The sequence below is a fragment of the Passer domesticus genome, chromosome 15 (genome assembly GCF_036417665.1).
Source record: "Passer domesticus isolate bPasDom1 chromosome 15, bPasDom1.hap1, whole genome shotgun sequence".
Classification (NCBI taxonomy): Eukaryota; Metazoa; Chordata; class Aves; order Passeriformes; family Passeridae; genus Passer; species Passer domesticus.
The window spans coordinates 6,231,455-6,251,896 of record NC_087488.1 but is presented as its reverse complement, the minus strand read 5'-3'; the positions used below and the strand labels follow the sequence as shown (position 1 = coordinate 6,251,896).

At 43.2% G+C, this 20,442-nt stretch overlaps 2 long non-coding RNA genes across 2 annotated transcripts in view; one reads left to right on the top strand and one right to left on the bottom strand.

Moving 5' to 3' along the window:
* LOC135281282 (uncharacterized) overlaps nucleotides 1-12,328 on the top strand; it is a 173,941-nt gene extending 161,613 nt beyond the window's left edge. Inside the window, exons 13-14 of the long non-coding RNA XR_010347977.1 lie at nucleotides 9,874-9,954; nucleotides 11,285-12,328. This is a non-coding gene — a long non-coding RNA (uncharacterized LOC135281282). The remainder of the gene's footprint in view (nucleotides 1-9,873; nucleotides 9,955-11,284) is intronic.
* A 339-nt stretch (nucleotides 12,329-12,667) lies between these two features.
* Nucleotides 12,668-19,787, bottom strand: LOC135281286 (uncharacterized). Its single transcript, XR_010347982.1, has 3 exons — nucleotides 19,661-19,787; nucleotides 13,197-13,334; nucleotides 12,668-12,775 (listed from the first exon to the last, which is right to left on the bottom strand). It is a non-coding gene; the product is annotated as an uncharacterized LOC135281286 (long non-coding RNA).
* Between the last annotated feature and the right edge of the window lie 655 nt (nucleotides 19,788-20,442).

Below are 20,442 nucleotides of genomic sequence, written 5' to 3'. Positions count from 1 at the left end.
CCATTATAATTGAATCTGCTCAGACACAAGTTTTATGAAACTAATTACCTACTGTCTCTACACGAAGTAAATATTGAAGGCAAGAACAATAAACATGGGCTGAAGTGTGCTATGCAAATAATATGTATAATTACCAGTTAAACCCATGCAGTCTGTTAATCACTATGTGGGTTTAGATGGTATTCACAGCAAAGCAAAGGCAATATGACAGGAGAAGACTCTGTGTTTTTTCTCTCATTGCAAATAACAACTCATGAAGAAAAATGTATTAATGTCTGTATCCTGTGTCTCAATATTGCAACATAAATAATGAGTAAATTTCTCCTTTGCCAAATCCCAGCTTCTTTAATCTTCCCAGGGACTGCTTTTCTAAGAGTACAGAGTAAGGCTTGGGTCACTTGTACAATGCATAAAGCAGAGAGAGGCTTTTCAGAAGCAGTGGGCTTTAAAGAAACTCTAATCCTACCAATGATAACAAAGTGGAGGCAGTTCTGAGTGCTTCTTAAAATCCTAATGGGTTTACTGTTTGTTTTCCTGCCAAAAAAAAACCACCAAAAAACCCAACCCCCCCCCCCCCAAAAAATATGAAGAATAGAGCTGAAGGAAAAAATATTGTAAAAAACAAAGATAACCAGAGAAGTACCTTCATAAAAGCATTGCTCAGTAGAAGAGACAAATGCGAGGTATCCCTGGTCTGTTAGGATTAAATCTGGAAAGGGATCTGAGGTGGGCAGGGAGACTCTGCACTGGGAAAGCCAGCAGGGCAAGGCTGTGTGTGTTGAGTTGGGGCAGCTCTGAGCTGTGAGAAGTGCTGACTGTCCTAAATTTTTGGGGATTCTTTCTTGGAGGAAATATTTAGAAAATGGATTCAAATAATAATTTTTATTTTTCTTTCTCCATGCTTTTTCCCATTGAGAAATGTTTACAGAGCTGCTCGAGATACTGGCATATTCCAACCTCCTCTTGTTCCAGGAGGTTTGGCTCTTGACCTCTTCTCAGATGAGCCGTGATTTCAGTTTCTCTCTTGACAACCGTAGTCTTAAATAAGAAAAGCTTTCCCCTGGCCAGTGCCCTCCATTTGGGCTGCAGCCCTGTGTCCATGGCTGGCCTCGTGCAGCAGCTCCTGGGCAAGCAGCACAGCTGGGCTATTTTGAGCAGCACAGCTGGGCTATTTTGGGCTAGTTTGGGCAGGCCAGGGCTCTCACCTGGGGCTGGAGCCCCTTCCCCAGCGCAGAGGGGAGCTGGGATGCTGGGCCTGTGTGCTGCCTTCAGCCCCTCTGGCACCGGGAGCAGAGAGCAGCAGCTCCTAAAAACACCCTGAAGGAGACAAGGGGCTAATGCTGCTGGCTTGTGAGCTGGAAAGATGCATTATTAATTGTGTGCAGAGACAGGAGAGGGAGAGAAGATGCCTGGCAAAGCCCCCAGAATGGCTTATTTACCCCTGAGTAAAAACTTAGGTTTGTTGAGTAGACTCCATAAATTTAGGAGGACTTCTGAAATGTCCAGATGTTCCTGAGCAGATGAATAATGTTCTCTTTCTGAAAGCTTACTGAATCTTTTATCATTTTATGCACTATTTGCATGGGCAGGTCGTCTGCAGGAATAGCAGTAAATAGCAACCTCTGGTACTGCCAAAGGTATCCAGCAAGGGAGGAGAGCCAGGAACTTCCACAAAACCCAAGCATGTCCTAAGGGTGCCTGTAGTGAAGACCATTATTAAACAGCCAGAAAATAAACTTTAAATTAATGAGTTAAACCTGTCTTAGGAGTCTGAATGTATCTGTGGTGTGAGAGGGTGGTTGAGCATCACAGCTGTGCCCTCAGCCACAGCAGCAGAGTGAGGTGTTGCACTCTTGGGCAGCCAGGCCTCCAAGAAGGATCCTGGAGTTAAGGCAGAACTTGAGTCAGCTCTCTCTGTTAAAATGGTTCCACTTCTTGTCAGTTTGGAAATAGTTTCTTCTCCATGGTAATCCTTTAGCAATGCAGCTCCACTTAGACCAATTTAAACTGGAAGAAAAAATTTCCCAATGAGAGCTCTGCCAGCAGAGTAGGACAGCAGGACCAGATTTATATCTTTACCTTGTTTATTATCTGGAGGGTTTTCACCCTCATCTGGTTAGGCTCTCTCTTGTGAGATTCCCTGAATGCTTGAAACAGAAAATGTCACAACCCTGGCGCTGCTGACAGGACTGGGCTGCCTCTTGGACAGTGTCTCTCTGTGTTTATTGTGTTAGCTGTGTTTATTGTCTCTGCATAAAGCAGCTCTCCTCTGTCCATGCTGCACTGCTGAGGTAGTGCCAGCCATGTGTTTTTAATGAATTGACCTGGATTCCATGGCTTTATAATGGATGCTTAATTATTTTATGGGTTCCCTTCCACATTCTGTTTTCCTCTGTTCTTGCCTAAAGACTTAGTTTACTTGAGTTCTCAGTCTCTCTGTGTGCTTTCTTTGCTGATGAAAAAAGAGCCTGTAATGGTCCTGGGTGTATATACAGATATATGCTTGTTCTCTTTGTATGCTCATGCTTTCCTACAGCTACTCCCACATGCACATATATATATATGTACATACACAGATAGCTGTGTGCAGTCAAAATGAGATTTCTCTCACGTGTTAAAGCCACCAGCAGGCATTACAGGGCTGCAGCCTTGACACACTGGTCACATTTACAGCGACAGTGTGACTGACTCCAGCCAAGCCTGAGCTGACTGCCCAGGACTGACACCCAGGAGCTGGACAGGGCAGAGCCTCTCCCCTCAGCCCCCAGCTCTGCCTTTGCTCTCATGTTGCCATCTTTGCACAACAACTGGAGCAGCCACAAGCTGGCTGCAACCTAACCCCAGCTCAAATCATGCCCAGGATGCAGCAAAGCATTTGTTACTGCTTCATTTTAAGCATAGCTGCAGGAGGGGGAGATGGCATCAGCATCCATCCTTTGTGACTCAGCTGGTACAGCAGCACAGCTCCTTCACAGCTCCTCTTGCTCCCCCAGCTCCAGCCCAAACCTCCCAAGCCAGGCTCTCTGGGAGCTGGGAATTGCTCATCACACCAGTGCTTTGCTGCCATGGACCAAAGCAAGTGAGCATTCACAGTTCATGAAGAGGAACTCATGGACACAAAGGGCAAGAGAGAGTCCCAGGGCAGATTTTTGAGGAGGTGGGTGGCTCAGCAGCCAGTGCATCCTTCAGGGAGCAGTGCCCTGGGGCTGGGCACACTGTTTACCCACATCACATAATCAGCTGCCAGGTAAAGCCCAGGACCCAGCCTGGGATGGGAGGCAGGACCTGCAGCCTCTCTTGCCAGCTCAGCTTCATCTTTCACTGCATCACCACTGACACCTCTCCCCACTTCATGCAATAACAACCCAGGATATCTGTCATTTTTATCAGTTCCTGCAGCTCAGCTGCTCAAAACTTCCTGCTAGTGTCATTTAGCCTCTCTCATCTCATAGATAGCTCCTAGCTGCTAATATATACTAACAATTTTCACAGTCGCCTGCTTTCCATCTGTTACAGCCTCACTGCTGCTTTTTTTCTAACTTCCTCTATGATCTCAGCTTGCCTTTGTTGAAGTTACACACTTTTTCATCCTTACTGCGAATTTTTGGTTTTTTGGACATCAAATAAAATGTCTCTTAACAGTTTTCAGCTCTCAATCATATTTCCTTCAATTTAAATTCCTCTTTGCAGATGATTCGATCTAGAACAGCTTTCAGGCTGGTGAAACTGGTGTTTCAGAGGTGCAGAGATGGCTGGCTGAGATTTCTTTTCATGGTACAAAATGGATGTAATGCAACCATGCTGTCTTGAACCCAAGTGTTTTTAACTTTCAACCCATGTGGTCAATCCTTTAGCTGCCAGTGCAGCACTCCCAGAACACTGGGAGCAACACCTTTGGAGATAGAAAATGTCATTTATCCTTTCAAACTGTTCTGACATTTAAGTATTATGATGTGAGTTCTCCAGCAGCTGCCTCCCACTTGGCAACCTGCCTGAGAGCTCCATGGTACAGAGAGGTGAGAGGGATTTTTGTGTGATTTTCCTGTCCTTAGCAGGCACCAGGTAATGCCTGATCTTGTCTGGTGTTCCTTATGCCCATGAGCTGTGTGCCTCAGTGTTGTCTGACTCACATCTGGGTAATACAGCCTTTGCTCAATTATGTGCTGCTCTTTTGTTTTTATCCAGCTGGAGTTCCCCAGGTCATCAGAACCACTTTGTGCAATTGAGTCACAAGAAAACGTTTGGGTTTCAGCAGCAGAAAGGTCAAATATAAATTTATAAATTACCAGCTCCAGCTCTTTGTGTTTAATCACCAGACATGTAGCACCTGTGACTCACAATAAAAACAATACTCTTTCACTCCCTCTTTTCACTTTCTTGACCTCAAGCACAGTCAATTCAAACTTTAAATTCATCCCACGTCTCAGGTCTGCCCGTCCTCAGGGGCAGAAGGTATTCCAGACTTGCCTGAGGACATTTGCATTCCTGGCTCTCAGGGAACATCCCAAGAGGAGCATCCCCAGGTGTCCCAGTCCTCAGGACCCGTGTACCTGATGTTCTTCCACCTGAGCGAGGATCTGCACACCCTGGGGGTTTCTTTCTTTGCTAAATAAGGAGGAAGTGATGCTGAACAGCACCAGAAAAGACAATACAGTGTTGTGATCAATGCCAGCTCACCTAATGCCTGGGATTAAACCACAGATCCAGATCCAGCGATGGGCAGAAGAGAAGCACTGAAGACTTTGCAGCACTCAGTGGAAATCCTGCATCTTTTTTATTAGGATGATAAAAGAAATGAGGTGTTAAGTGAGAAGGATGTGTGCTGAAGGCATCAAAAAACCCATCAGCTACTTTACCAGCAGTAATGGTTCTGAGTGAGGGGTTTGGGTCACTAAGAGATCAGGCCTGTAATGGCACTGAGGAGCCTTTGAAGATAAATGGCAGATTTCCTACAGACTGCTGATTTCCTAAGACAGATTTCATTCTTAGGCACTGAAAACAAAATTTTCATAGTCAGAGAATTTTTTACAGAAGTGCAAATTGAAACAGCTAAACGGTGTTTATGCATGTGTATGCATATAAATATGTATCAACTTCCCTTCCTCACTTGACATGACTGCAAAAGAAATTCCCATTCTGACTTTTCACACCCACATGAGTACAGGAAGAAGGAATTTAAAGGTTGCTTAAATTTATGTATCCACTGTGAAATTCCTGAGTACTGAAAAGTACATTTTGCAGAAGATATACGAGTGCTGTGTAATTTACTGTTTGAGGGCTTCCAACTGAAATGTTACTGTACATTGTGCAACACTTTTCATTGAGTGGGAGTTCACCTTGCTTATCTCTGGCCAGAAGTTTGCAGTGTTATTCTCTGTGCATCAGCTCCCCTCCACAATGGAATCAGGAGCATCTAGCTGGTGTTACATAAAAGTCAATTAGTGCTCAGCAATCCCTAAAAGAGCATGAAGGAACTTTCTGGCTTCAACAGACAAGAATGTGATTGTTTGCTATTAAATATTAATAGTATTGCTGTAGGAAATAGATCTGGGGGGATCTGAGAAGTGAGATATGCAAAATAGGGAGGTATAAACCCAATGCATAAAAGAAAGGAACAGAAAATCCACTGCTGTGATAAACCTTTGTCATCAGCACCAGCAGCCTCTTCAGAGAGCGTGGTGGCTCAGGAGATGCAGCCACATCCCACTGCCTGCCAAATCAAATCCCTGACTGTTTTTTTCCCAGAAGTTGGCTCCTCTCTGGTGAAAATGCTGCTCTGACCCTGTTCCATGGCCAGCCCTGCTCTGTGCTGAGCTCCCCAGAGCTGCTCCTGCTTCCTCCCCAGCCTCTGCCCCTGCTGCTCATGGCACAGGCTGAGGAAGCAGGAATTCTACAGAGCAGCCTTGTGCCTTCCACAGAAACAGGCTTGGAAAACTCAATTAGCCATGTCCTGGTTTCTCTGGGCTCCTGCCTGGGCCAGCTTTGAGTGTGGGAGTTATGGGGCTGAAGGAAGAAATATGGAAAGGCTCAGGATGAGCTGAATTCAAGGCCAGGGATACTCACAAAGGATTTCCACATCATGCAGATTGCACATATCAAATTGAATTTGACTTCCTTGCTGGTTGTCACAATTGGCTTATCACTGTGAATGTGTAACTGTAAATAAATAAATACATTTTCCTTTTGTTTTGTGGATAAATGTCAGAAATCTGACTCCTGTGTCTTGGAGACCAAGCCCCACAGATGATTATACAGCAAAAAACATCTGCCAAAGAAAATGTTTCATAGCTCCAGTCCTCCCTGAATTAACAGGCAGCTCAAAAGTCTGCAGTCACTATTTGAATTGCTTTCATGCTACCAGTTTTTTAAGGAAACTTTATGACAACAAAACAACAGACATCATTTGCCACAAGTCTGGTAAACAGAATGAAAGGATTAAGAAGAAAGAGAAATCATCAAGGATGACACTGCAGCAGCTCTGGCTCTCCTGAATTCCCTGGTGCCAGTTATGTCAGACCAGCTCTTCCTCCTTTAAATTAAGACTATGTTTTGTTTTAGAATAATTTAATTTCCCAGAATACAGGCTCTGGAAAATCCAAGCTGGATTTTTTTCAAAAGGATAAGGGTCAGAGGCTCAAAGCAACTAAAGAGTAGCAAAGGAATGATATTTACACAGCCTAGAGCCCACCAAGCCTGCCTGCCCAGGGCTGCTCATTGACCAGTCTGAGCCTGTAGAGCACAGACAGTGCTCAGCTCTGGGACCTCATGGCATTTATTTCAGCCCTAAGCCCAAATATTGTCATTAGTGGAACTGCCAATTGATAAATGGGTAAATTGATACCTATTTCCCAATGCCTACACAAAACTTGTGTGTAAACAGTGTCAACCAGAGCTTCTTACCTTTCCTGGCACTGTGGAAATTGTGTGCCCAGACCAGGCAAGAGCAGATGTCCTGTGGGTCAGCCCCAGCTGTGCTGTTCCCTTCCCACCCTGATCCTGAGAGAAGATTGACCTTCAGGAGCAGGAGGGAGTGCTTTCATTTGGAAAATTCACAGTGCTGTAATAAACTTAATCTTTATTAGCTGGTGCACATAGAGCAAAGTTTGCAGTAATTGTACCTTGACTCAGTAGATTAAGAAAGAATAAAATCACTTTACATTTGCCCTTGATATACAGCATAAAGAAATAGAGAGGATTTACATATAAAGAATTTAGGACTGTTTATGAAACCTAAAAGCTAAGTTCAGAGAAAGTTGTGCCCAGAGCAGGAACATCCAAATGTGTCCCCAGCTGTTCTTAGATCTGTAGCTGACACTAAAAAGGACTCAAATGTACAAACTGAGCAGCCATCACAAGGGGAGCTCAGAGTCACCAGTTTGGATGAACCACCTCAAAGTGGCAGGTGTGACAAGCCCCAGTGTGTGCCCTGCTGGGCCAGAGCCTGGCCAGAGCCTTGTCCCAGCACCAGCCACTGCACCTCTGTGGGCAGAGCAGGGCAGGCTGCTCCCGCTTTGGGCACAGATGGGGAGGTTTTGTTCAAAAATTGTTCCTGATTTCTGTGAGTAATGGGTTTTCTCCAGGCTTCATCTTGCAAAAACTGCCCCATAAATCATGTTCAAGAGAAAGTTTTTAGAAAAACAACCAGAAGCTGTACAGTTTAAGGCTTTTGCTAGCTATTGACAAAGATCTCTAAATGTCCAGCATGAACACAAATGCTTTAACTTATTTAATTACCCATGAGTGGGCACCAGTTTTGGGAAGTTTTACAAGCAAAGATGAACCAGCCAGCTTTTTTGACTGTGTTTGCATCAGATCACATCCTGCTGCAACTGGTTTTGTATCTGTCATTAAATACATGATGAATTCACAGCAGTAAAATACAGAACATTGGTCAAGAAGTTCACACTGGGGAGAAACTGAATGGCTTGAGGGCCAGTGGCAACAAATGGGGATATTGATCAATGTGACTGCTCTCTGATTTTATTGATATGGAAACAGGAATAGCAATAGAACATACTGTCTTCCATTAATTACCAGGATTTTCCTTTTGCTAACAGTGAGTTGTCTTTTTATTATTGGAAGTTATCTTTTTATTATTCCACTTCTGTTCATGTTTTCCTTGTGCTTGTTTGGAGGGGTGTCCTGGTTTTGGCTGGGAAAGAGTTAATCTACTCAGTACATTACAATTACAATCAGACAACAGATTGCTTCAAATCAAGAAAAATAACCAATTCTCACTGTCAAACTTTGCTCTTTTTAAAAGAAGTAATGGATTATATTAGAAAAAGACCCATTTTGCCTTCTCAAAAACCCACAAACCAACAAGTGAAAAAAATCCACCCACTAACAAAACCCTAACATCTAAACCAAATCCTCTCAGTTCAGCTTCATTCTGTGGTTCAATGATCAGGAACAAAAACACCACACATCTCCTGGTCTATACCTCCCTGGCTGCCCTAATTAATAGTGGCCAAAGGCAGTATTTATTTCTTAGCTCACGAGATAATAGGTTATTGATTGATCTGGGAGCTAATAGCCAAGGTTATGTCTCACATAAGAAGTGATTGTGTGGATTGAAGTTCATCATTGATCCTGTTCCCACACACTCAGGGGGATCATACATTTAACTGTCACATAAATAAGAACAAAAGACCCTTAATGACATTTATTGACTTGCAGAGATGTGATTCCTCACTTGCACCCACCACCAGTTCCTGTGGTCAGCCCACAGCTTGCCACTGACTTAGGTCTGGTATTTTCATTTCAGTGGCTCTTCCCTGCCATGAGCAGGGAAGCTGGAACATGTTGGAATCTTCTGCTCCTGCAAGGAGGGGCTGGATTTCACTGCCTTTTCTCCCTGTGGCATTGCCACCTCACCACATGGTGAAACTCAGGAACCGTGAGAGAAATGAAATAGCCAAAGGAAAAAAAATTCAAGTACTATAATAGGTTTGGAAGAGATTAAAACCAGAAAGAAATGGACTCATAAATGCAGTGTGGAATTGAATACAAATACTGAACAGCAAGCACATGATTGGAACTGCAGAACTGGGCACAACTTGGAGCACCCATTCTAATGAAAGCTTCAGGATCATAAAATCTGATCTCATTACAGAATATTTGGTGGGAACCATTTGTTTCAGTTATACCACTTTGGTTGTTCCAAGTCTTAACATCCAGAACCAAAAGTCTTATTAAAACATGTGTTTCTAAAATGTGTTTCACAGACATGGCGGTCTCAATTATTTGATATAGCTCTGCAACATGGCTTGAGTTCCTCTGAATTGGGATATTCAGAATGAGAAATGGTCTGTCAAAAAACCCCACCAAAACCAAAACCAAAACCAACCAAAAAAACCCAAACCAAAAGAAAAAACAAAAATAAAATTAAATTGAATTAATTGAAATATCTGCTTTGTTTACATGGAATCCAGAATTAAACCAACTATTTTATATCAAAACATTTTAAACTGTTCTAATTACTAACAGGACCAGTTCCTCTACTATTCATTCCTCTACCCATTCATATCTCTATAATTAATTACTTTAGTTTGCTCTCTGTTAGGAGTCACCAGGGGACTGCTACTGAAAACCAAATGCAGAAAAGTACCTGACCCTCTCTGGTAGCCTTGTGTTAGTGTCACTGAGAAATGCCATCTGCTTCTTCCTGGCCACTGATTTCCCAGCCATGTAGGTCCCTTTCACACCATTCTGGGAGGCCCTGCCCATGCCCATGTTCTGTGTGGATGCACACCTTTTTGAGACTGTCTGCTCACTTGTTGTTGTTAATCTGCCACAGCAGATTGGGAATTAAGCTCACCTCCCAGGTTCCCCAAGCCTTTTCTAAGCTGGAAATGAATCTCTGTTTTTCAGGTGCTTGCCCAGCTCAGTCAGGATTTCCCAGTGTGCTTCTTCACCTCCATTTAATTTTCATGGAAGACACAGCTTATGAAGGTACATGATGGCAACCTAAAAAGCTATTAATTTATTTGACATAAAAGCGTTTTGGAACCGTGCTGCTCAGTGCCACATGAACCCTGTTTTTATTAAGCCGTGTAATGGAGAAAAAACTAGTCTCAAATCCAAGGAAAAGCATTAAAAAGCTGTTTTGCCTTAAGGTACAGAAGCTCCTGAAAAGCATGGTATTTTCTTCTCTTTCAACTATTACAGAGAAATAGCATTTTTATTCTCTCATTTATGTCAGTTAGGATAGCTAATGATAGATATTATTGCAAGACCCAGAGCCAGCCTCATCTCATGTTAACACTACATTCTCTTCTTTGCATCTAATACTGCTTTTCTGACGATTATGTGCCATCCAAACAATTTCAGATGCAGTTTCCATTACAGGAAATAACAGGATCCTTGAGGAGGTGTAAATGCATCAAGTATTTTAGCAGCCTGTCCTGCTTGGCAATAGCTGAAGCACGTGTTTGTATTTCCAGGGAAGGAGCTGGAGGTGCACATCTGCCTTCCACCAAGCAGCCTTCAAAGATTCTGTGCAATGCTAAGAGGATAAATATCATATACAAGCATGGGAGAGAGCATGCCTTGCTATTTAATTGTGCACTTTCACCATAAGTGCCCATTAAGGGACAGTGTCTGCTTTTATTCCCTCTAAATTCAATACAAATGCAACAGTAGCTGCAACATCTAAGCCCAGCCATGGAAGTTTTTTTATATCATATTGTATTTTTTGGCTCAGGTTTGAGCACGCCATGCTAGCTAATGAAGAATTTCCAAATGGATATCCATGATTTCAACAAAGACAATGCTTTGGGGGGAAATAGTCTGCAGCGTGGAAAGAAACTAGATAGATTTTTTTTCTGAGTAATTAATTGAAATGAAATTGAAATTAAATACAGTGGGTATTTGTTACTTGCTGTGCTGTAGCCTGATTATCAATTCTCTCTGCAGAAAACCAAGACTACAATTTTTAACACTGAGACTCTTCCGAAGAGCTTCATTTGGATCTTCTAATAATAAATTTAAAATTCCCCTTTTGCTTTGGGATCTGGATTTAAATGAAGTAACGTCATAAAAGAAAAGTGCCCTGAAACAGATGAGCTTAATTTAATTTAAGACTAAAAAAAATCCTGCACTAAATTTCATGATTGGGTGAAAAGACATGTGTCAGCACCAAGTCACTGGGATCTATTCAGGGACACACTGAAAATGTAAGACTATTTCCACGAGTGCTTACGTTGCTAATAGACCTCTTAAAAATAGTGTAATGGAGATTGAGGTTTGTATCTGAACACATTGTGCTATTTATCACTGGCAGCTGCACCTGGATTCCACATTAATCTTCTTGGAGAACACTCACCAAGGGACTGAAGGCTCCAGCTGGGGCTGGCACTGCTCCCAGAGGCTGAGGGACACCCTGTGGGTACCTCGGAGAGATGGATCCACCTCGGAGAGCTGGATCATCCTTGGAGAGCTGGATCCCCCTTGGAGAGCTGGATCCCCTTTGCAGATCTGGATCCCTGGATCCCCCTTGGAGAGATGGATCCCCCCTGGAGAGCTGGATCTAGGGATCTCTCTCAGAAAGCTGGATCCCTGGATCTCCTTTGGACAGCTGGATCCCTGGATCTCCTCTGGACAGCTGGATCCCCCTTGAAGACCTGGATCCCTGTGTAGCTCAGGGGCAGCCTGAGGCACCCTGACTGACAGCACAGACCTGTGTTGCCTCTGGCCCTTGGAGGAAAGGGTTCATCCCTCTTTCCTTCCCAAGAATTGCATTCCATACTGATGTCTTTAGCATTTATATTTTTACGACCCTGTACTGCATTAGTGTAGAACTCTGAACTCCATATAAAGCATTAGCAAGCTCTCTTCACATTTTGGTCAGACAAAACAATCCTTCCAGGCCTGAGAACCAAGGACAGCCTCGGCCTCAGGCTCCAAGAAGTACAAATAAAATGAGTTGGGGGAGGAGAAGCAAACTGGAAGAATATGACTTCATTACCTGAAGCTATAATTGAACAATTAACCTCTGATATGCAAATAGACCAAACTTATATTTGTCTCAAAAACTCATGACCCTCATCCATCTTGGGTGTAGCCCCTCTCAGAGGTTTCTGCCTGCCCAAGGTGTCTCTGTTGAAGGCCTTTAATAAATACCCACTTTTATTCTCCTGATCTTGGCTAGCCTCTGTTCTAGGCAGCCACTCCCAGGCATCAAGCAAAACAACCACAGAGGTGCTGGCAGTGAAACTCCTGGGTAGTGCCATTTCCCCCCCAGCTTTGTTTTGTGTGGCTGTGAAACAAGAATTGTATTTACATATGTTAAAATAAATAAATAAAACCAAAAAAATCGTTACCTTAATTTGGACTTCCTACTTATTTTACATTATTGCAACTTCAGCAAGTTTCTGTACAACCACTGGGACTTTTGACCAGCTCCTCCTGGCTTCATCCCTGGGTTTATTTGGAGGGTTACAAACACCAGGAGTGAGGTTGGTGAGTGATGGGCCAAAGCTCTCCTTAAACCCACCTTGTCCTCCCAGCTGGAATGAGTGCAGTAGGGTACCTGCACGCTCCCAGAAGGGCCAAGCCTTGTCAGGGTAAGGTTTTTTTTTTCCTTTTTTTTTTTTTTTTTTTTTTTTTTTTTTTTTTTTTTAAGAAAAGCAAAAAGAAATTGCACAGAGCATGATGAGAACAGCCAGGCTGAGTGATGTGATTTGGTAGCAGACAGCTACATCAGCAGGCATTATTCTTACTTCAATTTCATGTTCTTCTAAATGAAAGGCCCATTTCTGGATGCTTTAAATTGCTGGGGAGAAAAAAAATCTATGTTTATAGAGGTAAAATGTGCCATGTAGAGGTAAAATATATCAGATAATAAAACAGCAAAAGATCAGACTCTGCTATAAAGGAAAACAAATATTTTTCTTTTTTTTAGTAAGCAACTTGTTTTTCTAAATAATGCATTAGCTGCTTTTCATTTTTCAAATTAGAGTTCATTATTTTCAACTTGCTATCACTCAGTACAGCTTGGATATTTTAAAATACTTTTAATCACGAACCTAAAAGACGTTGGCATGGTAAGAAGCTTAGCAGCAATAAAAAGGATGTAAGTGGAAAGGTAGAACAGATGAGAAGCAGCAGCAATGCTTTTTATGATAGTAATCTAATTTTAAAATAGCTGCTCATTTCTATGCAAAAAGGCATTTGTGGAGCTGCTTCCCACACACCTGCAGGGCTGTGGAGCAGGAGGAGCTCTGGCTGAAGGACAGGAGCAGCCTGGGGGCCCCGGGCTTCTTATCTGAAAGGTGCTGAGGAGCCATCGCTGATAAGGCAGAGTTTTCACAGGGAGAGGAGCGATGCTTGTTCTGCCAAATTCAAGAGAAAAAGGTTGTTTAGACATAAATTAACAAATACAAATGGAGAAGGATGCAGGAGCCTGGGCTGCAGTATCACCCCACCCTACAGCTGCAGCCCCTCTTGTCAGGTGTCCCCTCCTGTCCCCATCGCAGCCATCCTGCTCTGTGCTGGGACACCTGGCACCAGAGAGCCCTGACCTCAGCTGAGAGCCCTCACAGCCAGCACGAATCCCTGTGCATCCTGAGAGCCACTCTGCTCTGCTCCCGTGGCAGAGTCAGCCTTCATCTGCAACGGCACAACAATTTTCATTGCATTATGCTTTTTTATATTTAATAATAATACATAATTTATTTACCTCATGTGAACCTGTTATTATTTTCTACCAAAAATGATTCAATAGTATGATTTAAGAATCCTCTTCTTAGATGAAAACCATACAATTTTATACATTTATTTTAACATTGCTGCAGCAATTGCTGAATGAATTAATTGCAATGTCATAGGAAGTAAAAATTCTCAAGTGCATTGGCACACCCCAACAATAAGATTTATTTTTTTTTAAGAAAAGGGAAAAAAATCTTTAATAGTTTGGAATCAACTTTGCAAAACTGAAAAAAAATCCTTGGGATATAATTTCAGGAAGGGGGAATCATAATAAAACACATAGTTCATTTTGTTAAGGATCAGGGAATTTTTCAATCTGAGAAACAGTCAAGAAACTATGATGACAAGTAGAAAATAATTTTTTTCTAAGAAAATACCCACAGAGGTGACCTCTCTGTCAGATTGAGGGCTGTTTCCCACACTATAATGTGATTCTTTTCTCCAGAAAGACTGAAATCCTCCAGAGCAGTGCTTGTGTCCTGCTGTGCAGAATGGATCATTTTGACCACAGTAACCTTTTCATAAATGAAAGCACTCCACCATTCACAAAGGAATGTTTATGAGTGATGTGCTTCCTTCCACCATTTATTACTAAAGGCTACACTGTAGTAAATTCCTTTCCAACTGCATTTCAAACCTAGCAGGTAAAATATTCTGCTTTATTACATGATTTACCACTTGTACCAAAATTGAATGTATATGTACATTTTAAATATCATAATATTGCAAGCTCACTTTGACATTGCATTGGCACATAGCTTATTAGGTTTTACACATCTGCTTTTCTTTTGCAATAGTTCTCTGAAATATCACAAATCCTGCATTTTGATGCGATCTTTGCTCACCAACTTGATGGGCAATAATATTCAATTGCAATCATCCTTCTGAGCTCCCAGATGCCCTCAGTCCTCTGTGCCTCTAGAGCACAGCCAGTGTGATCCAGGGACTTTTGTTGACTTAGTTTGATGACTTTTTTCCCTAAGTCCCTAAAAAAAAATCTCCTGCACTGGGCTCCCTTGTTCCAGGGCAAGGACAGCTGCAGAAGTGCTGCCAGGAGTGTTAAAGTCTGCCACCTGCAAACCCTCTGTTACATCCCTGGTTCTCTCAGCTGACCATCCCTCTTTCCATGCACTGGGGTCATTCATATAGGGCCCAGGGCTCTTGTCTGCCCACAGGGTCACCTGGGGCTCATCTGGGGAGCAGGATTTATCAGCAGCCCCTGCCAGGACATCAGTCAGGTCAGAGAGCTGCTGTGGTGGGAAGAATGGCAGGACATCTCATTTCCCTGGGATGATTTGTCAGCACCTATCAAAGTCCTTCTTTGGAGAATGTCCATGGCAAAAAAAAAAAAAAAAGAAAACAAAAGAAAAAAAAGCAAAAAACCAACCAACCAAACAAAAAAAAGGCAAAAAAAAACTACCCAAAAAAGTACCTTATATTAGGTAAAGAAACCAAAGTCTTACTTTGGTATTGACTGCAGTAAAATCTAGGAATAACAATACAAAGATTTCATGTGCTCCTGCCCCTGCCAGGTGGGGTTGCTGCAGCTGAGCTGGGCTGGCCAGGTGGTCCTGGATAATCCAGGTGTTCCTGGATGTTCCAGATCCTCCTGGATGGTTCTGGTGCTCCTGGATGTTCCAGATCCTCCTGGATAATCCAGGTGTTCCTGGATGTTCCAGATCCTCCTGGAGGTTCCAGATCCTCCTGGATGGTCCAGTCTCAGATGGAACCAGCAGCCTGGTGCCCCCCACTGCAGACAGATTCCCCCAGCTAAATTATCCACTCCCAGCCTGTGCTGAGAGCAAAGCTGGAGTCACCATCTCCATCCAAGTACTGCACTTGCTTAAAGGCACAACACAATTAGTCCACTGTCACATGCAATTAGTTACCACTGTGATGGCACATATTGTAAAGCTTTTTTTCCTGAGCTTATGTGCAGCTAATTGGAGCCTGGTTCTGGAGAGCTGTACCCCAGGCACTTCTGCTGCAGGGGATGGTCCCTTCCACCCCCACTGCAGGAGGAGAGGGCATTCTCAGCAGGAACTTGGAGGACAGTTGTGACATCTCAAATTAAGGATGAATTATGTGACCAGGACTGAAAACAAAATTATCAGAGTCCAATTTCTTGGGACTTTCTTAATGACTTTGAGGCATTTTTTCTCCCTCCTCTGCAGTGGGGCCCCACTCTCCCTGTGGCTTCACAGGACCAAAAGAAAAGTGCATGGATTACTTACAGCTTTAGACTAACTTTTCCTTAGGAATCAATTACTGCACATGCCAAGGAGTTCAGGTGTTCTTTCAGCTATTGCAAATGTTCATCACATGTAAGCACTCACAAACTTCTCTCAGGACTGCCTGAGCTGCAAAATCCTCATGGCATAGCCTCACGGTGCAATTCATAGGAATAAATTACCTCTAAGATAAGGTAATACAGACCTTATTTGACCTCAGAATATTAAGATAATGTTGTGATGCTATTACCATAATAACACCATGGTCAGGTTGTTATCACCATGTAACAGCAGACAATTACTACCTGTTTGTAACCTGCCAGGCTAACCTTACAGTGCTCATTAAAACAACTGTGAACACTCATTTCTCTACTGAGGTGGCTTCACTGGAGTACAGAGCAGGTGCACACCAGCATTTCTCTATTTCAGCAGCAGAAATTGTGAATTCAGCTTTGTGTACAAGAGCAAAGAGCAGCAACTGCAGGCTAATGGGGTGGTGCAGGGCTGCCAGGGGGCCAGGGGGATCAGACACACTTCATAAAGCAGTGAAGCTATTGCTAAAGCTGGGCTCAGTGATGGGGCCAAAGCACAGAGAGGTTTAGAAATGAAGGAGAGGGATGGCTGCTGGCTGTGGGAGAGGTCCCTGCAGATGTGCTCACTGTGGAGGTGCAGCTGTGAATTCTAACAAAAATGTGGGGTATGATTTAACAAATGCATAGTACTATGAGACATGAAGTGCAGTGTTGGAAGCCAAATGGGAAGAAAATAGTCAACATCTGCCCACAGAGTGGCTTAGATTGTCTGCAAAACTTTTAGAGCACTCTGGTTTGGATCACAGCAAATAGTTAGCTTTCCAGTTCAGTATAAAACTGTGAGCGTTTTTGGTTTTGTTTTGGAGGGTGGTTTGGATGTTTTGTTGTTGGGGGCTTTTTGTTTGGGGTTTTTTGCTTTGGTTTTTGGTTGTATGGGGCTTATGATGAAACACTGATTTAATCATCCAAAGGTATTTGGGTTGCTTTTCAGGTGCACTCTCACCACAGCAGACCTGGGTCATGTACAGCACAAAAGGGAAATCCACTCAGCCTTGCATTGGGAAACACAGACTGGTTTAATTCCTTCCTTAAACACACTCCTCCCATTTCTTGAGAGACGACTCTAACCTGTGTTCTTTGTCTTCTGCACCAGAGGAGATGTGCTCACTATGGAGGTGCAGCTGTGAATTCTAACAAAAATGTGGGGCATGATTTAACAAATGCATGCTTGCCAGGATTCTAATGGCAAAATGGGGGGCTCTGTTTCTCATTATTTTCAGCTCTGCTGTACAGCTCCTGCTGCAAGTGGCCACTTTGGAGCTTGGCACAGCTGGCAGGGGTGTAGTGTGCAGGTGGGTGCTACAGGCAGGGCCCAGGTGCTTCAGCTGCTGGCAAAGAGTCAATACAACATGACAGAGGGGACAGAAAACTGATTAGAAACACTGTTACTGGATAAAAGCCCTTTTTTCCCCAGAATGAACAACCCCTTTTAGATTTCAGAGGGCTCTGTCAGTGTTGTGAGGGTGCAGATGTCTCAGTGTCTCTCTCCTGAAACACTCCACAGTCTATCTTTTGTCTTTCAACACTCCATTGTAGGTGAAGATTGACAGGGCCTTGCTGATGCCTCTCTGCAGCACCTCTCTGCCTGAATGCAGAAATGTTTTTTTTATGCTGGATAAAACCTGCCAAGTCTTCCTGAGGAGTCCCAGGTTGGGGGATGTGACCCAAATAAATGTTCTCTGGAAAATGTATTCTGGCAGAAGACTCTGCACATTGTGTAGATTACAAATTGCCCCCAATTTTCTGGTTTAGCTGCCTGGTTTTTAGTGCTGGAGCTGTTGATTGCCTCAACTGTTGCAATTCAGAGAAACATTTTTCATGCAAAAATAAAAGTAGCAGTTGCTAGCGCTTAAAGAGTGCTGAGACACAATGGTTTTCATGGTTGTTTTTAATCCACACTCCATTGTTCAGCTCCCCATTACTGACTAACATCAGCGACATGAGCCCTGAGCTCACATGGGCTGGTGTGTGGAAGTTTTGGTGCTGCTTCAATTCCGAGCAAATGAATAAACTCAAAGGTGGTTATGACACAAACCTGTGAGAGCAGTGCCTGTTTGCCCAAGACTCCTACGGGATCATGGCCCACTTGGATCTCCTCTCTTTTTGTCACTGCTTGAAATTTCTGTAGGATTTCAGTATTGGCATTTTCTGCAGTGTTTCCTCCAGAACCTGCTGTTCCTTGAAGGGCCAGGGAGCTGGTGACTGAGGGTCAGAGCACAGGCTTGTACTTACTGTGCTTTGGCCCCGGTGTGCTCAGCCGAGTGCCGCCTCAGACCCTTCCACAATGCTAATTTTAACAAAAATTAAACACCTGAAAAACTAGGAAAAGAAAGAATGGAATAATTTCAAAATTAACCTTCTAAATGTTGGGAACCATAACTCAAGGATCCCACAGTGCAGTTTTTCTCCCTCTGCCAGTGATGCCTGGCCCATGGGGCAGCACAGCCCCCAGCACGGGCACACACAAGCCCAGGACACACCACCCAGCTCTGTTAAACACCACAGCAGACCTGTCAAAATTCCCAGCACCTCTAGCAAGGGCTTATTCTCTCCCCTAGCCTCAGTACTGCAGCCCCAAAGCTGAGAGAAGGGAAGCTGCTGGCTCATATGAGCCCAGGAGGCCTTGTGTGTTTAACTTATTTCCAGTTCCTCCAGATTTCTCCATCCCTTTGCAAGTCCTGTTTCCAAGGAGGGGGCTGTAGCCCAAACAGGCTCCTTCACAGGACACAGTATCTCGTGATGCTGTGAATAAACAAATGTGGGAGAGTTTTCAGCACTTAATGGTGTCAGCCATGAAGCAGAAAGCTGTTCTCAGCCCTGCCCATATGGGAGCTGGCATGCTGCAGTTGTCTCTATATGGGTGAGATGAAACCCTGTGTTTAACTTCTAATGAAGGTCTGGAGAAAAATCCCAACAGCTCAAGTCACAACAGAGAGCGCAAAGCACCTGTGGAGGAGGGAGGACAATTTTCTTTTGGGTTAATACAGTTCAACATTTTTATTTGTTGTTGCATAAGGATGCCCACCCATTTAGGACAAATCCTTGTTCAATGAATATTTGGCAGTCCGGTTTCAGACCTAAATATGCCTCTCCAGGTTCCTGTTAATTTAAAGAAACTCCTGGGAACCTGATCCTGACCCGAATGCAGCACACAAAGGAGGAGAAAGGCAGTCAACACTGACTTTTACAGACACTCTGAGGGAAGGGAATCCAGCTCAATGGTCTGGTAATCTGTCAACACTATGGAAACCAGATGGATACTCTCTGTCCTGTCTATCTCTTAGCTAAAACACTGGCTGGCTTTAAAATTTTGAAGACATTTTGGCTCAAAAATTTGGAGATATTTCCCTGAAACCCAGCAGGTCTGATCAAAGGGATTGGGTAAAGACAAAAATTGAAGCCCTGCTTTATCTGCTTTTCTTTTTATACCTAACATTAAGTCACTGTCTTTTTTACAATAAAGTTTAAAACCTGAATATCTAGTCATACTTAATCTTTTCTAGCTCCCACCTGTCTGTCACTGGAGCACCTTACATTCCCACTCAGATGTGGAGACTGATCATAGAAGATTCTGGCATAGCAAGAAATTAAGCCCAGGCACCCAGAAAACCTCCATCCAAGACATACCTGTGGTGCTTCCCCTCTTTCCAGTCAGCAGGATCTTGTTGGGTGACTTTTCCCTTCCTCTCCAGCTTTAGGAATATCAAGTCCGAGCATGATGAATTTCAGCTTCTCAACAAGAGTGGAAAAACCTTTATAGAAATATATTTTAAATGTCTGACATCTAGTTTCAATTAAGTTTATCTGCATTAATAACATACATTTCTCACTCAGTGGGTAAGGATATTTTTAATCTTTTATGCCGTCATCCAATAAGCCTGAAAACTGATAAAAAATACATTCATGTGCAAATCAGTCCTTTTAAATTTCCTTTTACTTTTTTTTTTTTTATCCTACTTCAATATTTTAAAATCCAACCTCTTTGTGAGCCCTGAAAATATTTCCTATTGGCGTGGCTAACAACAAATGCTCAGAAGTGACTGGCAGAAACTGCAGAGAAGATGGGCATCAATGAGCTGTGCTCATATCAGGGGGCTGAGAGTGACACATGGAGCCTTCCTTGATCAGCAGCTGGAATCTGCAGCACCCAAACCTGACATAGACATAAACATGTGACAATGACCTGGCTGCACATGATTGCTGCTCTCTTTCATCCCCTGCAGTGGACAGGTATTCTGCTTGACAGGAACTATCTTTCCTCTTGCTATCAATCTCAACCATTCAGTTAAAACTAAAGAAATTATCCTCCTCTCCCAGGCTCTCTTTTCCTAAAAGGGCTGTGACTCAGAAGGTAACACTTTACAATGATAGCTATCCATCTTCCCCCTCACTTTTACTGTTGTCCTTTT